We start from the raw sequence: 11,657 nt of genomic DNA on the forward strand, positions 1-11,657 counted from the left end.
CATTTAAATCTATATATATATATATTTATTTATAGAAAAAGAACAACAAAAACAAACCCTTATCCCACTAAGTGGGGTCGGCTACATGAATCCTTTTTCTCCATTGCGTTCTATTGAGTGTCATATTTTCCTTTAATTTTATTAAATTAAGATCATTTTTTATACAAAATGCCCAAATCCTTCTAGGTCTGTCTCTGACTTTCTTAACATAAGTCAAATCTAATACATTTACTTTCCTAATCATATCATTAGATGGTCGACGTTTAATGTGACCAAATCATCTAAGAAGACTCTTTAATTTTGTTTGCCACTGGAGCTACACCAACTCTATCACGGATATATTCATTTTGTATTTTGTCTCTAAGTGTAAAGCCATTCATCAACCTAAGCATTCTCATCGCGATAAGACTTAACCTAGTTTTATGCTTCTCTTTGAAAGGCCAACATCAGCGCCATAGAGCATTGTAGGTCTCACCACCATCTTATAAAATTTGCTTTTAGTCTAAGCGGCACTTTTCTATCACACAATAGGTCCGAAGCATTCCTCCACTTCAACCAACCAACTTTAATTCTACCAATGACATCCTCATCCTCATCTAAATCGTTCACATCTTATAATAATTTGATCACCCATAGTTACAACTCTGTCACTTGAGTTACTACTACTAAAATTACATTCCATGTATTCAGTTTTTGTTCTACTCAAATGAAGGTCTTTAGACTATAATGTAGACCTCCATAATTCAAGTTTTTCTTAAGTTTTTTCTCTAGTCTTATCCACGAGAAGGATATCATCAGCAAAAAGCAAACACCAGATCAGTGAAAAGCATACAACAAGGTGCATCCTTCTGTAAATGTCCAGTAAGAGCATCCATAACTAACGCAAAAAGATATGGGCTTAAAGCCGATTCATGATGTAATCCAACTGAAATAGAAAAATATTTAGTCAATCCTCCTTCTATTCGAACACAAGTAACAACTCTAGTATACATATCCTTAATGACTTAAATATAAGTCATATCAACACCTTTCTTCTGTAGAACTCTCGATATCTCTTGAAACTTTATCGTAAGTTTTTTGACAATCAATAAAAATCATATGTAGATCCTCCTTATTCTCTCTGAACTTCTCCATCAAATCTCTCAATAAATGTATAGTTTCCATAGTAGATCTGCCCGACATAAATCCAAACTGATTATGGGAGATCTTTGTAATACGTCTTAAATTATGTTCGATTGCCTTCTCCCATAATTTTAAAGTATGGCACATCAACTTAATTCCTCTATGGTTTGCACACTCTTGTGCATCCCCTTTATTTTTAATTTAAAAATGGGGACCAAAATACTTTTCCTCCACTCCTTAGGCATCTTTTTAGTTTTTAAAATAATATTAAAGAGTTTAGTAAGTTAAGAAACTCTCAAATCTCTTATATGTTTTCACACTTCAATTGGGATATCATCAAGTCTTACAGAATTTCCACTCTTTATTTTTTTTAGACCTCAACTTGTTTTTAACTAATGGGACGGTAAAAATGAAGCATTTTATTATTGTTTTTAATGGTATTAAGATCAATAAGGTCGATCGCATTTTCATAAACTAATTTAAAAAGTTTAGTAAAATAACTCACTCATCTATGTTGAATATCTTTTTCTAAGAAAATGTACTTTCTGATTTTCATCTTTAATACACTTTACTTAAGTTAAATCTTTATTTTTCTTTTCTCTTTGCTTGACTTATTCGTACATATATTTTTCGCCCTCAATAGTATCCAATATATTATAGATACCACTAAAAGCAGAATTTTTCAGCGTCATAGATTGTTCTCTTCGACACCCTACGGGCCTTTTTTATGTTTTTCTAGTTTTCTAAGTTTTTACATTTAAACAAATTTTTACAATATACTTTTTATATTTTATCTTTTTTTGCACATTATTATTCCACCATCAACTATTTTTATTTATAGAAACTTATTTTGATTCTCTAAGTACATCATTTATCACTTATTTTAGAATTTGCTTCTTCATGAATATCCAAATCTTGAAAGCTTGAAGTTTACTCATAAAAATAAATTTAATTGTCTTTTAGGTGCCCCATCTAATTCTACGATAATGATTCTAAGTATTCTTTATTTTACATCTTTTTATCTTAAAATCTAGAACTAATAAACTTTGCTGAGTACTTAAATCCTTACTTGGAATGACCTAACAATCTTTACATTCTTTACGATCTCTTCTTCTTATTAGAAAGGAATTAATTTTTGTTTTATTAGATCCATTCTTATAATTAAGAATATGCTCATCTCTTTTCTTGAATAAAGTATTAGTAATAACAAAATCAAATGCTAAAATAAAATCTAATATGACTCTACCTTCTTCATTAATAACTCCAAAATCGTAGCCACCACGAATATTTCTAAAATCTTCGAGCGCTTTGCCGACATGTCCATTTAAATCTCGTCCTCTAAAAATTCTTTCTTCAAGAGATAACATTTGTGTTAAGTTTTTTTAGGTCATTCCATAATTTGTTTAGAACCTATATTTAAACCTACTTGAATAACATAAACATTTATAATATTAAAAGTTATAATATCAACAAAAATTTTAAGTGCTATCATTCTATCTCCAATTCTATTAATTTTTACAACATTATCTTTCAAACTCTTATCTATAATTACACCTACAATATTTCTAATGTGATTCTTACCTGAATACCAAAGTTTAAAACCTAAGTTATTAATGTCCTTAGCATTTTCTCCAATTTATTTAGTTTCTTGAATATATAAGATATTTGTCTTTCTATAAATCATAATATCAATTAATTCCATTAATTTACCTGCGAGAGTACCTATATTCCAAGATCTTATTAAAATATTAGTTTCATGGATTAATTTTTTTTGCTCGCATTCTTCTGTGATGTGAGAACCCTTGTTTATTTGACATTACGCTCGGGCGCCGGTGTAGCAGCTTTGTACACTTTTCACTGTATTCAGGTCATCCAACACGTCGCTTTCAGAGGATGCCCAAACATTTATACAATGATAAAAAAGATTTATGTCATGATTTTTTTTTGACAAATTTTATGCTGGCTTTTGACTACCTAATGCAACCCTCCACTTTGACATCCGGGGCTTAAGTCATCAAACTTTTACCCAGTTTCTCAAATTTTTTGGTTTTACAACTATGCTTGCGAATGTTCCTCCTTCAAAATAATTTTGTCTTTTGTAGCCCCGTGAGACATTACACAAATAACAATTGGCTTAACTCCCAATGTCGGTTTTTCGGTGCTAGAGTTTCTCCTTTGAGCGATGGAGTTCTCTTTCTTCTGTGATAGTTCGATGTTTGCTTTCAGTAAATGTCCAACTTGACACCTCTAGATGTGGCGCTCCAATGTCTTAAGGGGATGCTTAGGCGCCATAGTTTATATAAGCACTGCTTGGGGTGCTAGATGATTGCATAGATGTTAGTGAACAGACGCCAAAGCGCTTACGACGCCTTAGCGCCACCCTGTCTGAATTTGATGTGGACTCTGTTGTACTTGTGTTTGAAGAAAATTCCTTTTATTTTACTCCAATATCTATCTAATTCAACTTTAAGCGCTCATAAGTACATCTATCCTATAATTGGCACAAAAAGTACTTGGAAAAACATAAATAGGAACAAATATTAGAGAAAAATACAAAAAAAAAAAATTGATAGATTATCACATATTTACCACATATCAAATTCCCCCAAACTTACTCTTTACTTTCCTTCAAGTAATTTCAAAATCTAATACTGGAATATTTAAAAAGTGTTGTGGTGACGAGTTATTAAAAATTAAGTGCTTTCTAATAATATAATACATATATAATAATTGATGTGTATTTATTTTTATATAGAGCCTCCTAATATCCTGATATAATAAATAGTAATCACATATATGTATAATCCTGCTAAATTACTTTTATGAAGCTTGATTGAACATAAAATTAATATTATTTATAAAATTCAATTATCTATTCAATTAAGCGATCTTTATCCTGCTGCTTTCTCTTTGAATGCAAATTTTCTAGCTTGAATTAGAAGTTATTGATTTTTTTACTTTTAAAAAAGAAATTGGCACTAATTTTTAATCTGAGCCTCATCTCAAGCTTCTCCATAAAGTTTTCTGAAATTTATCTCTTTTTATCATGAACATTTTCTAAAATTTTTGCTTTCCCATTATTTTCATTTTTCTTTCGATTTTTCTTTATTTTTGTTGGGATTACTATATCTAGTTAAGCTAAGTCAAATTATTAATACTAGCCTAGCTTAACTCACAAATTTGTAGTTCAAGGTGTGGTAACTAAGAATCAAATCATTTAAATTAAATAGTGACTAAATTTTGTAGTATTGAAATATTAATTTTTTATAAAGTTAATATTCAAAGAAGTGTTTAGGATTGGTTATAAAAATAAATAATTATTATTGTTAGGGATCAGTTTTTAGTGAATTACTAATCTTTCCCAAATCTTTCGGGAAACTCATTTCACTTTTACTTATATATTTTACTTATTATTAGTTTGCACTTACTCTCAATTAGTCCTACTACCCTTATTTACTAAATTCCAACGTTGGAGTTCTACTTTACTTAAAAGGCAATATTAACACATGCACTCACAAACTTATTCTTAATACTACATATAAAAACAATAAAAATGAACATAGCAGGGTAATAAAATTATAGTGTGACTAAAAATAAACACTACGTAAACACTTGCCACACTAAAGAAATCATCACATAACACATATATACAAAAATAAGTTGGCAAATAATTAGAATCATAAAATACATTCATAACTCCAAGCTATTGGTATAATTCACATCATATTTCGGTAAATACAAAGTAATCAACACATTACCTTGCCTGCCAAATCATGGAAGAACTCTACCAAACAAGAAGAAACAACAATCTTTCCTCCTTCCTACTCATCTTAGTCAACAATTTGGTACCCCTACTGTTATGGCTTCCACGACATTATCTTCCCTTTCCCAGTCTTTTCTTTTTCCTATTCGGGAGCAATGGGGCACCTTTCAGTCTAATAGACTGTCTTGTTCCTCACGTTGGTGTCCCCCCTTCCTCCCGGGTGGATTAAAGCAAATGTTGATGGGGCCTTCCCTCGGGCTTGCGGGAGTGGGTGTAATTATCCAGGACGAGCTAGGCTATTGTTTGGTGGCGACTGGGCAAAAGCTTATTCATTGGGATGGTTGTTGTGTTGAAATGAAGGCCGTTTGGTTTGTTGGCACGGTTCTGGAACCATGGATGAAGGAAATGAAGGTAATTGTGATCCAGGGGGACAACATCAGTGTTATGCAAGCTCTTCAACAAGCCTCGAGCAGGCCACTGCGGAATCAATTCAACAACTTTGATGAAGATATGACTTTTCTTACTTGCTTTCGACAGTTTCTCTTTTCCTATATTGCTAGAGCCAATAATACGACTGCACATAGATGTGCTCATTATGCATTACAGGATAGTTTTTTTTTAAAGATGTCCGGTCATCCCTTTTTTGTTTCTGTCCAAAGGCATAGCGAGTTTTGCAAGCTTGCTAATTTGTGGCTCTTTTTTGTATGTTTTGTAACTCTCTTTTCTTTTTCTTTTTTAATGCAAATGCACACCATTCATGGATTCTCTTGCTCCTCCTGGTATGGCTTGTAAGGTGGGGCAAAGGGGAACTATGCTGGATCACACCATGTGCTCCTCCTCTTATGGGGACGTAGCTCCTGCTGGGCAGCATGGTACTATGCCAGATACTCAAATTGGCGCTGATGTTGGATTTCAGAGTGCTGTAATCGCTCATACATTTGATGCTGCTCCCGCTGCAGGACTGTCGAATTCTGAAAAAGAGTGCTGAGACACTCATGGATATCTATGAATGCAACAGAAGCCTTGGGCTAAGGCTATGAAGTACTTGGCTGGGAAGAAATAGGCTGGTCAGAACCCATAAATTTTTCAAAAGCCGTCTCGCTATACCCATGTATAGATTTTTTTCATTATTGGTCTCAAAAGGCTAAGATGTTCCTTTTAATTCTCATATTTAAACTGAGCTCTCACAAATTAAGCAAATGTCACCACCAGGTGCCCCATTCCTTTAGTGGTTCCTCCTCTTAGAATATTGCAAATAGAGTTTTTAATTATCTGACCTATGTCATCTGTCTTCTCCATTTGAATACAATAATTTAATACTGCTCTCTCCCTTATGATCTCACTTAGATTGTTGGTTGGTCAAAGTTTGACAAAGATGAAGTAATTTAAAGCTTTAGATTTTTGCTTAAAGCAATAATAGAGAATTTTACTATCTTATTTTCTCTTATTCTCCACTCCCCTTATCCATTACTCAGAAATTCGATAATTCTAGAAAGAACAGATTGAAAAGCAAGAAATAATAATAAAAGTTATCTGGGATATTAGAAAGATAAAAAATGAATTTAATAATGGGAGAACAAAAAATCTACCTACTTCCGCTTCACGAAGAATTCATCTTTATGTTCTTTTAAATTAGCGTAAAACTCTCTCAACACAAGAATCACCACAATCCCAGTTTCATTGCACAACCTTTCCCACCCTTTTCTAGTGATAACACTCTCCACTCTCGCCTCAGGAATAAAATAACCCCTCTCTGGAATCGAATTTTTAGATACTAAGAATTTCTGATAACAGGTGACAACTTCAATACCTATGAATTTCTTAGAATCAAAAGATGAGTTCTTTTTTCCCTTTTGTTTCAGGACCATTTCCACTAGAAATGAAAAACAAAAGAATTAAAAAGATTAAGAGAGATGAAAATAATTAAAATTGTCTAAAGAAAATTTCTCTTAAATCCCAAGCAAACACTTTAATCCCCTTAATTTCACTCAAATCTGTGAGCCTAAATAGTAGCTTGTGTGACAGGCTTTTGAGGACGACATCGTTCCTTATCTTTGTCTCTCTAAACTCTGAGCATATCGCATAAAGCCGTAATGAGGCTAGGGTGCCCCAAACCCACCGCTGTCTGGTAGCTAGCAAAATAAAGCATAGAATGGTGGATAATTATCTCAATGTCTTATGGATTTCCTCTGCTGAATACAAAAAATGAGGATGATCCTATCCATTGTAACATCAGTGAGGTTAGTGGTGGACAAAAATCGAGTCACTATAAAATAGTGTCAGGCCTTAGATACCTTATTCAGATGGCTTAACGAAAAATTAATTCTACTCTCCTCCTCCCCTGGCTTCGTTTTCTAACGTCCCTTGGAGTCAATAAGAAGATCAATAATAAGCTGATAATCAGGGGCAAGAAACTCTGAATACTTGCTATTAGGGATATCATTATGGCAAAATAAATGGTTAATGGTGGGTGGATCAAAAGGAAATTGCATACTTGCCTTCACTACACAAAAACTCGTCCTTCGATGGAATCAATAGCATTGACATAAAATTTCTGAACCAGTGGGATAATAGTGAGGCCAATAATGGTACAAAACCTACCCCATCTATGACTCGCTATCTTAGCCCAAGTCTCCGCCCCAAGTGTTTGGAAGATTCTTTTAGGAATCAATTTCTTTTTCAAAATAGGACCAGATGCCATCGGGCAGCTGCTAAGCTTACAAATCTCCTTTCATCATAGTAACTCCCCTACCCCTCATCCTACGCGGCATTATGGGTGGAAGGTTTTGGGAAGAACTAGAGGAAAAAAGACCCAAAACTCATGGTAAAACCACAAAAGAGTTGAAGGTCTCACCTAAGATCGTGAAGAGCCTTTGGATCTGAGTGTTTCACGACTGATTTCTGCCTTCCGGTGAGTTTCCTCGGTGAGCTAGGGTGCGGCGTGGCTATTTGGAGGTGTCGGGGAGGTGAGGTATGCTAAATAGAGAAGAATGGGGGACTGAATTGGGCTAATAAAGGGAATGGAGTAATCACTCCTTGTTAGGACGTGATTATGCAGAGACCATGTCCGACGTGATCATGCCCAAATTGAGCGTGGTCACACCAGAACCCCTCGATTTGGCCTTTTGGACCCTGGTTTAGCCGTTTAGCGCAGGGTAACGTTCCTAATTTGATTTAAAATGATGAAATAATGATTTTAGAGTTTGTAAAATGCTCTTTTTGGTGTGGTGTTTGTTGGGCTTAATAATTTTGAACCGTTCAAACTGATATTTCTTTCAAAATAAATTCTATTCATTCATCCGATCTTTTGATGGTCATGAAAATTGAGATCAGATTTAATTTGAAAAAAACTCTCCATGAGGAGAATTGATTATGAAGCATGTCCTAAAAACCTTACTCATTAAACAAACTTTAAATGAACAGGTAGAAACATTAATATTAAAGATACGAGACAGGACCCGGAGATTCAAATAAGTTTGATGGACCCATGGAAAGTCTGACAAAAGTATGAATGATTTGAATTTGGAAAATAACTCAGTATGAAAAATGGATAGAAGAACAAATCCCCAACTGAGTCGGCAGAAATAAGCCTTGGTCCGGGATTTTTGTGTCGCCGCACTCTATAAAACTTTTGTAAGACTTCTTTCTAGATGACCGAACACGATATTTTGAAGAATAACATATATTTCTAAAGGAAGAAAATTTTACTTTTAAAATAGTTTTGACCGCCTAGATGATGAAAATTTTCGTCAGTTTACGAAACCAAAAATTTTTCCCTTATTTATAGGTGTAATATAAGGTTCATTTTAATTCTGAGGCTCATTCCCTACAATAGTAAGCCCTCTTAGTCAATTCTATATCTAGAGCCGTGAGCCCTAGAGAAAACTTTCGATTAATGTAATGAGTTTAATCATCAAAAGTCAGATTTTCTCAATTGAAGTGGTTGAAAATAAAGATCTCAAAATGGAAGAATTAAGCTCAAAAGAATGAGACTTACAGTCTGATGATAATGTAATGGGAAAGGCCTGAATGTGGGATCTAACCGTTTGAAGTTCAAAAGTGATGAAGAATTTAGAATGATTAGATAGTGAATTTTAATTGATTGGATAGAGTTAGAAGTTAACTTAGGAATATTGTATTTGACTGACTGAAATGTTTGGAATCCTTAAGCTGAGGATATAGTTGGGTGTTCTAGATGGAAGTGAAAATCCTTGACTTTATAAGGAACACTAATGGGTAGAGTAACCTATACTTTGGGAATAATCTTCCCTGTTAGATGCCCATAGCTTTTCGTTGTCTCGGGGACATTGGTAGCCGTCAACTATATTCGACCTCATAACTAGCAATCCCCCTTGAACGCCATAGCATAGAAGATTTGTAGTTTCGAGACAGTCTGAAATACATTCGTCAGTAACCAAGAGTTACATCATTCTAAGTTATTCCCTCTAGTCTCGTGGGTAGGTATATTTGTTTTGTATGTCCTAATTCTTAGCTCTAACTAAGACACCTATCAAACTAACATAGGTTTCTATTCTCAGATTAACCTGGGGTACGTGCATGATCCTTATTTTGGTGTCTAAGTTTGTTAACTTAAAGTTCATATCAGATCTACCTAGATTCTATTCTTGTTCTTTATCTTGGTGTATTTTAAATATTATTTCAGATTCAATATTTAATTCATGTTTTATTTTAATTCTTATATTTGTCAATCGTGGTGAAAAATCAAAATTTTCCAAGTTTTTTGAGTTTAATTTTGTTTATTTACCAGCTTTCAATCAGCTATTCAAGGTAAAGTGTGATGCATATGACATGGGGATAGGAACAGTATCGAGCCAGCGAGGTCGCCCTATCACTTTTTTCAGTGAGAAGCTGAATGTATCTAGGAGAATATATTCAGCGTAGGATAGGTAGTTTTATGCTATTGTGAGAGCTTTTGAGCACTGAAGCCATTACTTACTGACGAGCGAGTTCACATTCACGGACTACGAAGCCTTGAAATTCTTAAACAACCAGAGTAAATTGAAGGGTCTACACGCAACTTGGGTGGGGTTTTAATGTCATTCCAGTTCGTGCTTAAGCACAAGGCAAAGAGTCAGAATCGTGTAGAAGATGCACTGAGCTGTTGTCACTTGCTGATCACTGTGATACAGGCTCGATTCATAGGCTTTGAGGTAGTGAAGGAGCTATACGAGACAGACGACGATTTTTAGAAAAATATGGGAGCAATGTCAGGAAAAGCCTATTGGGAAATACTGTAAAGTTGATGGTTTCTTGCTCTTCCAGAGTAACTTGTACATTCATAGATGTTCTATGGAGGACTTGTAGGGCATTTTGGTAGGAACAGGACTCTCGCACTCGTGAGAGAACATCTCTTTAGGCCTTGACTAGCGAGAGATATGGAATGACACGTTAGGTAATGTTGAATTTGTCATGTGGTAAAAATCAGGGGATAGAATACAGGGCTATACATCCCATTACCAGTACTAGAGGCACCGTTTGTGGATATTTGCATTGATTTTGTGGTCGGTCTTCTGAGGACACCGGTACAAGGATTCAGACATGGTCGTGGTAGATCTATTCTTGAAGATGACACATTTCATATCCTGCCATTAGACATTAGGTGCATTGCATGTCATTGACTTGTACTTCAGGGAGATTGTGAGGCTACACGGGATACCCAGGGCCATACTTCAGACAGGGATGTCAAGCTCATAAGTTGCTTATGGAGGATTATGGGAAAAACTAGGCACCAAGCTTAATTTTAGTTCCACTTCTCATTTACGGATGGACGGGCAAACGAAGGTAGTGAACAGGAGCCTTGGAATTTGTTGAGATGTTTTATTGAGAAGAATATTAAGTAGTGATATTTGATTCTAGCTCAGGCCAAGTTTGCTTACAACAGATCCGTTGGTCAGATTATGAGTCACACGCCATTTTAGATCATGTTCGGGTGCAACCTGCTCACTCCACTCGAATTGGTACCACTCCCGCTGACATTAGAGATTCATGAGGATGCAGAGGAATGGGTGCATGAGATTCATAAGCTCCATGAGTAGGTCAGAAAAGAGATCACTGAGTAGAATCACAAGAATCAGACATAGGCGAAAAAGACAAGGAAAAATGTGACCTTTAAAGGAGACTTAGTGTAGATCCAGTTGATGGAGAGATTTCCAGTAGGAGCATTAAAAAAACTCCAGTCCAGAGCAGACAAAAATTTGAGAATAATTCAAAAGCTGCATGACAATGCCTATAAGATCGACTTGTCAGGGGATTACAATGTTTCCGCCACATTCTATGTCACAAACCTGACACTATACTAAGAAGACCCAGAAGCCTTGATGAATGAAGTTGAAATTCCTCAATCCCGGTAGACTGACACAGGGTTTATTGGCTGATCCAGTCAGTTCAGCAGTGGGGGACCGGTCCAACATAGAGGCTGGACCGGTCGGCCAGCCGTTGGTACCACCCCTTTCCTCCCTTTTCCCTCTTATTTACCTACTATAAATATGTTGCTTGCTTAGTTAGGGTCTATTTATTGCTGATTTCTAATTTAAGCCGCCGAGCGTTTTTCCTTGTTAGGGTTGTATCGGAGTACATGTACTGCTCTGGTAATATCCTGCTCCAAGGTGGTGATTACCTTCTTCAGATCCCTCCCCCACACCTCTCTTTCCTTGCTTCCAGCAGCCGAACATACCTCCTTTTTTTTCCCTCCTCCCAACCGCCAACCACCAATTTTTCTCTCATTCTTCAGCCGTTGATCCTCTTCCTGCTG

At 35.3% G+C, this 11,657-nt stretch overlaps 1 protein-coding gene across 5 annotated transcripts in view; it reads left to right on the forward strand.

Moving 5' to 3' along the window:
* The window catches only part of LOC110030230 (tRNA threonylcarbamoyladenosine dehydratase), a 96,302-nt gene that overhangs the window by 46,721 nt on the left and 37,924 nt on the right, over positions 1-11,657 (forward strand). The window lies entirely within an intron of this gene.

This window comes from Phalaenopsis equestris, unplaced genomic scaffold (genome assembly GCF_001263595.1).
Source record: "Phalaenopsis equestris unplaced genomic scaffold, ASM126359v1 Scaffold000680, whole genome shotgun sequence".
Taxonomy (NCBI): domain Eukaryota; kingdom Viridiplantae; phylum Streptophyta; class Magnoliopsida; order Asparagales; family Orchidaceae; genus Phalaenopsis; species Phalaenopsis equestris.